Genomic DNA, 12315 nt, shown 5'->3' on the forward strand with positions numbered 1-12315 from the left:
CCGTCAACCCGCCGCCATTTTGTGCGCAGCCGCTGCGACACAGATACAATAGTCGGCCCGGATCGCACGGGAAAGGCTCAGGACCCCCACGCTATGGGCTCCCGCCTTCCAGCCCCCTGCTCCCCACAAGAGAGCAGTCCTACCTATGCCTACCCGACTAACAGCCGGATCCCATTTGCGCCCCACACAGTTTAGCACTCAGCCTCCAGTCTCGACGCCGAAGAAGCTACCGCCTCCAGAGAGCCGCACGCATGCGCGCCTGTCGAGCCTTTGCGAGCCCTCAGCTGCCCCCGGCGCCTGCGTACCGCCGGCACCGCGCTCGCCCGGAGGCAAGAGAGAGGGGCACGAGGAGCTTGGTTCCGGAAGGGGGCGCTCTCGCGTGTGGCGTTCCCGACCTCCCCTGCAGAACGCGGGCACGGGTATCAGTGCCTCTGCCTGTTCTTTGCCTGTCTGAATTGTCCTGCCCAAATCATACGCATATGTAAGGCCTGCATTGTCTCACCTCCTCCATGAAGTCTTCCCTGATCATTTTTGCCTTCAATAATACATTAAAATATATAGTTTCATCTGGCATTGGATGTCGTAATGCTTTGTAGGGTTAAGATTTTGCCTGCCTTTATCCTTTATTTAATATAGAGATAGTAAATATTTCTATATCTAGAGGATACAATAGATACAGATTTGCAACGATACGAGGTATATCACAGCTACTGAAAATGTCAGGAAATTTGAATTCAATTAAAGCTTATTGAGCTAAAAGCTTAAAACCTGGAAAATCTTAATTCGTTTCACAATAAAAAATACCTACCTAATGTGGTAGATATTTTTAACCTTTATTTTACCGATTAAAAACCTTGGGTTGAAAGAACTTGAATAACTTCCCAAAGTAACTTTACTACACCAACAAAAAAATTCAATCACTGGGCAAAATCTGGTAAAATTCACAAGTCCTGCCTTTTGGATACCACGCGATTCACATCACCTACCCTGGGTCTCGAGCATCAGCTTTACCTGGTACCCAAGCAGATGTATTTCTTTTATTCACATTAAAATAAGCATAGAAAATGCTGAAAGAAAAGTCTTTTATAAAATATATCTTACCGGATTTTCATTTCAAACTAAAAGTCCTGATAGAGGTAACAAGCCAAAAACAACAAAGAAGCAGCTCTCCCCAAAATCCAAGTAACCAATGTTAAAGTGTGATTATTTCCTTCCATATATTTATTTATATTCATACAAACATACACAAACGTGTTATTTGCATGTAATGGGAAATGTTCCTCATTCTTTTTTTCCCCAAAGATTTACACATTAGCCTGCTATTTGCTTTCCTGATTACTGACATTTCTCCAAGTGAACCACATAAATCCTCTTTTTTTAATAGTTGCATAAGATTCACAGCATGGCTCCATCATTCAATTATTCAGTGTTTAACCTGTTGAACACTAATGTTGTTTTCAGTGTTTTTGTTACTACAAGCATTGTGTTATACAAACAGCCCTACAAACTGATATTTTTTTATTTCTAGAGGCAAGAATCCCAGTAGTGAGACACCTAGATTAAGGGAGATGGACAGATAGACAGATAGATATTTAATTTTACTAGATATCGACAGAATACTTTCCAAAAAGCTTATACAAAGTCCCACTGTCACTAAATATGTAAAAGAATGACCATTTCTCTACAACCTCACTTCTTTCTCTAAACTCTGAAATAGTTTAAAAATCAATGGACCTTTCTGCTCTTTAAGTTTTGTAGAATTCACCTTTGAAATATCTCTTCTGGTGCTTTGTCTAGGGGCTGCTCTTGAACAACTTTCTCTAAATATTTTATGATATATAATTTGATTAGAATTTTTCTCTCTTCTCCACAATCATTCCTGTAGTTTACATTCTCCTAGAAAAGCATCCATTTCATCTAGGTTTTCTAATTCATTTCCCTAAAGCTGGGCAAACTAAACTCTTAACTTCATTTCATTTCCTTTATGTTGCCCCCTTACATGGCTTTATTTCTATAGCACTTATCACCTTCTACCATACCATATAGTTTATCTCTTATTATTTCCTATCTATCTCCCTCCACTAGAACATGAGCTCTATGATGTTAAGCATATTTGCCTGTTTTCTTCACTGCTTTATCTCCAATACCTAGTATGATACTTGGCACACAGTAGAAAATCAGTGTGTATTTGACGAAAGAATAAATGACCTTTTAACATTCTTTTTTCGTATTTCTAATGAGCTGATTGTCTCTTTTTTATCAGGAGATAGTGCTTGTATGTAAGGAATATAACCCTTTGTCAAATATGTTGCAATTTGTTTCTCCTCATTGGCATTTTGTTTCTGAGTGTATTTTGCCATTATAAAATTTAAAGGTAATCAAATTTATCATCTTTTCCTTTATGACTTCTAAAGGGTGTGGGTTTCTTGTTTGTTTGTTTGTTTTTGGTCTAAGAAGCCTCATATCACCCCAGAAGCATATACACCCAGAAATTATACAAAAATTCTTCTAAAGTTTCTATATTTTTGCTTACAATTTTATAACTTTTATTTTTTACAGTTAGATGTTCAATTAATTTAAGATGCATTCTTTTTGTGATATGAAGTAGCAATCTAACTTTGTTTTCTTCCAGATGCATTAGATCAATCATAAAGTTTCCAGATATTATGTAAACCACCATTTTCCCCCTTCACTGAAATGCTTCTTCCCCTTCACAACAACAAATTATTAAATTCCTATACGTAAAAATGGATTTATGGACTCTCTAGTCTACCCTACCAATCTACTTGTCTACCTATGGGCCAGTACCATTTGTTCATTCATTAACTGATCCAATAAATATTACTTGAGGGCCTACGCTGTGCCAGGAGCCCTTCTGGGTACCAAAGAGTGAGTGGCAAACCAGAAAGCAACACTAACTGCTGCCCTCATGGCACCTACAGCCTTGACTGGGGTAACAGGCAATAAACAAGAAAGTATGTAGTATGTCAGACCATGTTAAGTGCTATGAAGAAAAACAAGCATGGGGATCAGGACATAAGGAACCAGGAGGTGACAGAGGCTATAATTTAAATAGGATGGTCAAGAAAGGCATCACTAAGAAGGCAGCATGTGAGCAGAAATCTGACTCAAGTGTGGGAATAAGCAGTAGAGATATCCAGGAGGAAGAGTATTCCAGGCAGAGTAAACGTAAAACACGAAAGCACTGAGATGAAACCAGCTTGGTATATTTGAGAAACGGCAAGGCCAACAAGGCTGCAACAGGATGAGTAAGAGCAGACATAGGAGATGAGTGTAGGGGAACCAGCAATACTTACAGGCTATATTAGTCAGCTTGAGCTGCCATAACAAATTATCACTGGCTGGGTGGCTTAAACAACAGGAATTTATTTTCTTACAGTTTTGGAGGCTGGACGTCTAAGATCAAGGTGTGGATTGGTTTGGTTTCTCCTCAGGCTTCTCTCCGTGGCAGCTGGCCACCTTCTTGCTGTGTCCTGATGTGGGCTTTTCTCTGTGCCTACTCACTGCAGGTATCTCTCCCCCTTCTTATAAAGACACCAGTCATATTGGATTAGGGCCCACCCACATGATCTCATGTAACTGTAATCACCTCTTTAAAGGAAAATAAAGCAAGTAAGGCAAAAAGATGAATCAGGGCCTGGGTAATGCTTTCCATAAGGTAATCAGGGAAGTCCTCCCTAGGGAGGTGACAGTTAAGCAGAGATATAAAGGAAGAGAGGAGGGAAGTCACAGAGATATCTGGAAGAAGAGCTTTCCAATAGAGGACACATCAAGCGCAAAAGCCCTGGGACCAGAGCACGTTGGGTGTGTTTAAGGAATAACAAGAAAGCTAGCTCAGCTGAGGTGAAGTGAAAGGACAAGTTGAGGGTGGAGAGGTAGCAAGGAATCAGATAATGCAAAGCCTTATAAATCCCTTAAGGCAATATAGAACATGGAATAAAACACTAGATTAGGAATAACAGAGTACCTTTCTAGTCTCTGCTCTGATAGTAACCTCTCTGGATTTCAATTTCTTATAAGGGAGGAGACTAGATTAGCTTACCTATAAGATGTGAGTCTGGAAATGTCCTGTAAACTGAAAGATGCTCATCAATATTCATGGCATTCCAAAGCAAAATTCTTTTTACTCTTCCAGTCTACTGTATTCATGCTACTCCCAGGTTTTATGTCATCTACTCTCCTTGGACCACTTACAGAAATTCTCGTTCCCATCTAAAAATATCAATATTCTTGACAGAAAAAAAAGCTGTCATACCCCATAACCTCTTCTCATTATCACTCTATTATACAATTCCCCATCCTTTGCTTTTACCCACTCTGTTTTCTGATTGGCCAGACAAGTACTGAGCAGCTCTGTCCAAAGCTCAGCTTCTGCCTGTTCAGCACAGCCACCACTCAATGCCTGAACGTATTAGAAAAAGAAGAGTCATCACAAACTGTTTCCTGTGATTTGTTAACATAAATGGGGCTTTGTTTCAACGACATAAAGAATCTCATCACCATTTCATCTCAACTGCAACTGTCCTAATAAGTAGGATTCGGGGGCAACCATTCCCCTCCTTCTGTCTTCAGAATCCAAATCTAACTACTGGGATAGACACAGGGCCATGATGAAAATTTGAGAAATCCCGCACCATTTCAAGTCCTGCAACAGAACATAAACATCGAGAAAACTTGGCTCTTACTGATACTTGAATTTTGCAGCATTTATGCCAGATTATAAGGTGTGTACCCAGCTATAACATATATAGAATTTTAGGAACTAACTCAGGAAAACAAGCCGTTATTTTTCTGAGTTTTTATCAAAGCTAATGCAATAGTAACCAGAAATCTGTTTGCCTCTTCTCATTAAGATGGTTTCTAAATCTGTCCACAAATTCTTTGATACATTTCACTTTACAAGGTGGAGACTAATTCCACTTCTTCTGAATGTAGGTCAGGCTTAGCAGACTGTTACTAATGAATAGAATGTGGTGCAAGTGACTTCCAAGGCTATGTGACTTTCAAGGCTAGGTCACGAAAAGGGTAGCCTCTGACTGACCCTCCCTTCTCTCCCTTGGCTTACTCACACTAGGGAAAGCCAGCTGCTATGTGATGGGGACATCCAAACAGCCTTTGAGAAGCCCATAAGGAGAGAAATTAAAGCTTCCAGCCAACAACTAACATCAAGTTGGCAGCCATCTCAGTGAGCCACTTGGGAGACAGAACCTCCAGCCTCAGTGAAATGTAAGTGACTTCAGCTTAAATCAACATCCTGAAAGCAACCTCATGATGGACCCTAAGGAGGAACTAGCCAGCTGTGAATTCCTGACCCATGGAAATGGTGAGGATAAAAAAAGTATTTTTTTGTTTTGAGCCATTAGGTTTTAGGGTAATGTTTTATGTAGCAATACATAACTAATGCATTTGTTTTCTGAAGATCAGAGTCTCAATTCATTAAAAATACAAATGAAAAGCATGATATATAAGTCAGTGAACAAAGACCTGGGATTTAGAAACAACAGAATTTTGACTTGAACTCTAATTTAAGCAATAATAATAAATAATTTCCTCAAGCATAAAATTAGAGTAATCCTTCACCTTCAGGATTTTCACCTTATGAATTCCTTATCCCTATAGCACTCTGTGTAGAGTCTACATACCAGCTACAGAAGCAATTCCAGAAAAAGATCCACTTCAAGAGTGGAAGCATGAAGAGTTCTATAGACATACTCCCCAATGAACCAAACGTACTGATGAAAATTATTTTTCAAAAACAATCATTTAAAGTCTCTGTAAATTGTCCTAAGGATATATGGCAAATGAAGAAACAATTATTTAAGAAAATCTACTAAATCTTGATAAGTAAGAGTTTGTGGCGCTTTATCCATGACCCACTCGCTTGCCACTCTCACCAATCTCAGTGTGACAGAAGCTCTACTCCAGTTGCTACTGATAAGAAGATGGGGCTCCCTCTTCCCCTAACTCTGAAGGGGTATGGCATTCCCTCCCAACCCCCCCACCCCCACCCCAGAAGGATGAGCCACCAACATTTCTTTTCCCTCCCAGTTCTGTGTTATAGAGGCTAAAATTCAGGCAAGTGCAGCACAGAGGTTTGGGGCTCCCTTCTTACGTCCAGACCACACTCATATAAGTTGGAGGCTGAATCCCAGATAAAGCAGGCCAGAAATACTGTGGCCCTAATTGGCCTTGTCCCAAGCTGTTGGTAGGGCAGAGGGGCAAGCCAAGAAGACCAGAGGCTACTGCCCCCACCCAGAGTCCTGTTCATAAGCATAGTTGTCATTTCAAAAGAAGTGGGGCACTGTCCCCAACACCTACTCTGGAGCAATGGTTCAGGCATTTTGCCCAGGGAGAAAGGCAGCCATAACAACAGAGAGCTCTTAAGCTCTCCTCAGAGGAAATGACTTTATTTAAAACAGTGTAGGGAAGTTCAAACCTAAGGGCAATCTCAGAAATAACGGATAAATTGAGTAAGAAATTAGGAGGAAGGCTAATAGCTTCATAATATCAGCAAGCTAAACTGATAGGTCAGCAAGCTTAACAGAGAAAATCAGGGAAAGAAAAAGCTAAAATAGCTTTCTGGGGACAGAAGACATGTCAGATACTAGTCTCAAAAAGTACCCCAGCAGGACTTCCTAAGTGGCGCAGTAGTTAAGAATCCGCCTGCCAATGCAGGGGACATGGGCTCGATCCCTGCTCCAGGAAGATCCCACATGCCATGGAGCAACTAAGCCTGTACGCCACAACTATTGAGCCTGTGCTTTAGAGCCCATGAGCCACAACTATTGAGTCCATGTGCTGCAACTACTGAAGCGCACGTGCCTAGAGCCCGTGCTCTGCAACAAAAGAAGCCACGGCAATAAGGAGCCTGCGTACCACAACAAAGAGTAGCCCCTGCTCACCACAACTAGACAAAGCCCATGTGCAGCAACAAACACCCAACACAGTCAATAAATAAATAAATAAATTAATTAATTAAAAAAAAAAAACCTTAAAAAAAAAATACCCCAGCAAAGGAGCCCAAATTGAATTGGACCAGACTATAAAAGAAATTTATGTTCTAGGGTATGGTCAGAAACAACAGAGAAATCAGGCTAAAAGCTGGGTGTGATACCAACAGAGGCAGACAGCTTAACAGAGAGATCAGGGAAAGAGACAAAGAGAGCCCTGCTAAAATACTGTCATCCCAGAGCAACTTGTGCACATTGAAGGCTATAACCTCTAAGGAGCAAGTACTGAGTCTGCATATTTCAGGGGCGATAGATTAAAATAAAGTCACTAAGCAAATAAATAAACAAGCAACAACAAACAAGTTCCAGGGGAGAGGGATAATCAGTATCCAGACCTGCTACAATGTATTATCTAAAGTGTCCAGTTTTCAACAACAAAAAATTACAAGGCATACAAAGAAACAGGATGTGTGACTGACTCACACATAGGAAAAAAGACAGGCAATAGAAACTAGCTATGAGAGGGCCCAAACACTGGATTTAACAGACAAAGATTTCACAATAATCATTATAAACATATTGAAAGAGCTAAAGAAAACCATGCTAGAAGAAGTAGATAAAGGTATGACAATATTGCAAAAAATAGAGAATGTCAATAAAGAGAGAGAGGTAATTTTTAAAAAGAACTACATGAACATTGTGGAGGTAAAAAAAGTACAAAAGTTAAAATGACAAGTTCACTAGAGGGGTTCAATAGATTTGAACTAATAGAAGAAAGAATCAGCTCTCTTGAAAATAGGCCAATGATATCATGCAACCCAAAGAACAGAGGGAAAAAAAGAATGAAGAAAACTTAACAGGGCCTCAGAGAAATGTTGGATACCGGTAAGTGCACCAACATATGCATAGACTTACCAGAAGGAGAGGAGAAAGGAGAAAGAGAAAAGAGCAGAAAAAAAAATTGAAGATATAATGCCCAAGTGCTTTCCAAATTTGATGAAAAACATTAATCTACACATCCATGAAGCTCGACTTAGTAGTATAAACACAACCATATCCACACAAAAACATATCATAGTAAAAATGTTCAAAGATAAAGACAGAAAGAATTTTGAAAGCAGCAATACAAAAACAACTCATCACATACTCATTTCTCATCAGAAACAATGCGGACCAAAAGGCACTAGAATGACACTTTCAAAGTATTGAAGGAAAAAAAAATTGTCAACCAAGAATCTTATATCCAGCAAATCTATCATTCAAAAATGAAAGTGAAATAAAGACATTCCAAATAAACAAAAGCTGAATTTGTTGCAAGAAGACCTATCTTACAAGAAATGAGAAAGGCAGTTGTTAAGGTGGAAAAAAGAGACTGCAGACAGTAATTCAAATCGTCATGAGAAAGCAAAGATACCAGTAAAGGTAATTATGAAAGACAATGTAAATGCCTATTTCTTTTCCTTTCTTCTCTTAAGCGATTTAAAAATCAAGTTATAAAACAACAGGTATATAATTGTATTGCTGGCCTATAACACATAGAAATGTAATCCATTTGACGATAATAGAAGGAATTGAATGGAAGCAGATCTGTATTTCAGTAAGGTAATGGCACCGGGTGGTAACTTGGAAAAAAAAGGAACAAGTGAAGAGAACCAAAAATAGTAAATAAGAAGATTATTATAACAAACTCTATAAATATATACTTGCTCTCCTTCTCTCAGCTTCTCTAAAAGACATAAAATTACAAGTAATATTTATAACAATGTATTTTTGGGTTTGTAACATATATAATGTTGTTTTAAAAGCACCAAAAAGGGCAAGAGGCACTAGAGCCATATAAAAGTGATGCTTTTAAATATCATTACAATTAAGTCAGTATAAATCTGAATGGATTCTGAAAGGCTAAAATGTACATGGTAAACCCTAGAGCAACAACTAAGAAAATAATTTTAAAAATATCTATATCATGAAAAAAATTATTAAAAGCATTAAGATGTCACACTAGGAAAACATCCACATAATACAAAAGAAAGCAATAAAAGAGGAATAGAGGGGAAAAGTCACGAGACTAACAGAAAATTAAAAGTAAAATGGTAGACATAAATCCAATCATATAAATAATATCATTGTATGTAAATGGATTATAGAATCCAATCAAAAGGCAGAGATCATCAAAATAGATAAAAACATATCTCCAAATATATTTTGTCTATAGGACACAAACTTTAGACTCAAAGATACAAATAGGTTGAAAGTAAAATGATGGAAAAACATATATCAAGCAAATAGCAATAATAAAAAGCAGAAGTGCCTATATTAATATTTGATAAAAAAAGACTTTCCACCTTTCAGTGTTGATTATATTAAAAAAAATTCTGCTTCTTTACAGCTCCACCTCCTTATGTTGTTAATTGTCACCGACTACATCTTTATACAATGTGTGCCCATTAATATAGATTTATAGTTATTGCTTTATACCATACATTTGCTTTTTAAATCATATAGGAAGGAAAGGTTACAAACCAAACTTGTAATAATGTTGACTTCTACATTTACCTATGTAGATACTTCTACTATTTTTCTTTATTTCTTCACATAGCTTTGAGTTACTGTCTAGTGCTCTTTCATTTCATCCTGAAGGACTTCCATTAGCATTTCTTATGGGGCAGGACTACTAATAACTAATTCCCTTGGCTTCTGTTTATCGGGGAATATCTTCATTTCTCCTTCATTTGTTTGTTTTAACCTTTAATAATAAAATAACTTTGGAAATAACATACATTTCCATGACACCAACACTATAGTTTTTCAGAGTCACAGTAAGATACACAGAATTACATCTGTAATTAACACAAATGACAACATTTTAAGCAGTACAAGCCAAACAAAATCAAGAAAGCAACCACCAAACAAGAGAGCCAACGCTTCAGGCAAGGCAAATCCAAGAATAGCACATGAGAACTGTTGTTGCTCCATGAAGGGTTTCTGGCATAACCAATGATAAGGCCACCAAGGACTGTTCCAATATCTGCACCAGAACCAGATATCCCTACTGTTGCAGCACCTGCATCAATAAATTTGGTTGCAGTATCAATGTTTCTGCTGATTGCACTGGTCAGAAACTCCCACTGGATTAGCTGAGACACACCATTCTAAGCCCCATTAAATACTGTAGAGCTCTCCCCAAAGAGAATATCAATGATGCAGAAATTGCTCTGGATGCAATCCTGGAGCCAGCTTAGATAAGAGTTGGGGTGCAGACAAGCTTGGCATAGGTGAACTATCTTATACTCTTTGGAGTGACATAGTTGGAGGACTCGGGTGACAGGTGACATGGGCTCCTCTCCCACTTTCCCTCTTCCTGGGGGTGGCAGCAGTGGCAGTTGAAAGAGTGGGGCTCTCTTTCATTTTTGAAGGATAGTTTTACTGGATATAGAATTCTTGGTTGACAATTTTTTCTTTTAGCTAAGTCATCCACTTGCCTTCTAGTCAACATGGTTTCTGCAGAGAAACTGGCTGTCAATGTTACTGAGGCTTTCTTGTACAAGATAGGTCCTTTCTCTTGTTCTGCTGTCAAGATTCTCCCTTTGTCTTTGTCTGCTAACAATTTCACTATATTGTGTCTTCGTGTGGATCTCTTTGAATTTATCCTGCTTGGAGTTTATTAAAGTTTTTGGATGTGTAAGTTCATGTCTTTCACCAAATCTGGGAAGTTTTTGTATGTTATTTCTTCAAAATGTCTTTCTGCCCTATTTTCTCTCTCCTTTTCTCTGGGACTCCTATAATATATTAGTATGTCTGATGATGTCCCACATGCCTCTTAGGATTTGTTCTTTTTTTTAATTTTTATTCTTCCTTCCTGCTCCTCAGACTGGGAAATCTCAATTAACTATTTTAAAGTATGTTGATCAAATCAGCTGTTGGGCACTTTGTTTTAATTTCCTCCTTACTCACCCCATTAGTGAGTGTGGGACACCCATTCCAGGATTAAGGGCATGGCTGAACACATGACAACCAACACTGGACAAATGAGATTTAGAGCAGTTTGTTATCACATATACTTACAGCCTAGGGGAGGAGGACATCACGCACCACACAGGACCCCATGGGAGTTGTGCTCAAGGACAGAGAGAACAATTACATGTGGGAGGTAGGCTTTGGAATTTCAAGAAGGTGGGTTGATACCTATTTCCTGCAGTAAACTGTGATTGCCTTGTTTGAATACTTTCACAGACTTGCAAGAAAAGGAAACCTGTTACTCAGGGATAAGCAGGAACTGTACCTGGTCTCCATGATAAGAAATGCTGTGTGGCTGTATGGAATTTCTTTTTGGAGTGATGAAAATGTTTCTAATATTGGTTGTGATTATGGCTGTATAACTCTATGAATATACTGAAAAACAATGAATAGTTTTAATGGGTGAATTTTATGTTATATGAATATCTCAATAAAGCTTTTATATTAAAGGTTCCTTTCATACCTAATGAAAGTTTATTTTAAGGCTACACAGAAAAGAAAAATAAGTATGTCTTCATCTCAGCTGCCAGAAGTCCAGTTTTCAAGGAACAATGGTCTGTGAGCTTTTCATCATTCATGATCTGACAGTAGCTCAGCTGACTTCTCTCTTCATTCCCTCTGAAACAGGCAATTGTTGTTCCCTACTTTAATAAGTCTACCATACAGGTAACCTATTTCTAGGTTTCTGCTTCACTTCTAAACTTGGCTTTTCCTTCTTTCCTTTTTGAGAGTCTCAAATTCAATATCGGGGGGTCAAGAAGAGAATTTCCACAAAATTCTCAGGCTAGTCCACTCATAAATCACTGGTCTGGCTAATATAATATACCTTTATCTAAGGCACTTACCCCTGATTTAATTAGCTGTGGCAAAGGCAGGAAGGTAATATGATACATTGCTGGTGGGAATGCAAAATGATGCAACCACTCTAGGAAATGGTTTGTCACTTTCTCGTAAAGCTAAATGCATTTACTGTATAATCCAATAATCCCACTCCTGATTATCTACCCTAGAGAAATAAAAACTTATGTTCACACAAAACTGTATGCAAATGTCCATAGAAGATTTATTTGTAATGTCCCAAACTGAAAGCAGCCCAGATGTCCTTCAAAGGGTGAATGGATAAACAAACTTTGATACATCTATACAGTGAACACTACTCAGCAATAAAAAGGACAAATTACTGATACATGCAACTCCTTGAAAGAATCTCAAAACATTATGCTGGGTGAAAGAATCCAGCCTTAAGAGGTTATATACTATACAATTTCCTTTATTTGACATCCTCAAAACCACAAAAAGTATAGAAATGGAGAATAGATCAATAGTT

At 38.4% G+C, this 12315-nt stretch overlaps 1 protein-coding gene and 1 pseudogene across 7 annotated transcripts in view; both read right to left on the reverse strand.

Annotated features, from left to right (window-relative positions):
- ZNF638 (zinc finger protein 638) overlaps positions 1-274 on the reverse strand; it is an 80971-nt gene extending 80697 nt beyond the window's left edge. For 4 of the 7 annotated variants that reach the window (XM_057741172.1, XM_057741174.1, XM_057741169.1 and 1 more), the window contains exon 1: positions 154-274. The gene's annotated coding sequence lies outside the window, so the exon portion shown is untranslated. Of the gene's footprint in view, positions 1-143 lie in introns of all 7 variants that reach the window. The other 3 variants (XM_057741171.1, XM_057741176.1, XM_057741175.1) reach the window with 3 other exon arrangements.
- On the reverse strand, positions 199-11881 carry LOC130857658 (ATP synthase F(0) complex subunit C3, mitochondrial-like; annotated as a pseudogene).
- Positions 11882-12315: the final 434 nt, after the last annotated feature.

The sequence above is a fragment of the Hippopotamus amphibius genome, chromosome 7, assembly GCF_030028045.1.
Source record: "Hippopotamus amphibius kiboko isolate mHipAmp2 chromosome 7, mHipAmp2.hap2, whole genome shotgun sequence".
Lineage (NCBI taxonomy): Eukaryota > Metazoa > Chordata > Mammalia > Artiodactyla > Hippopotamidae > Hippopotamus > Hippopotamus amphibius.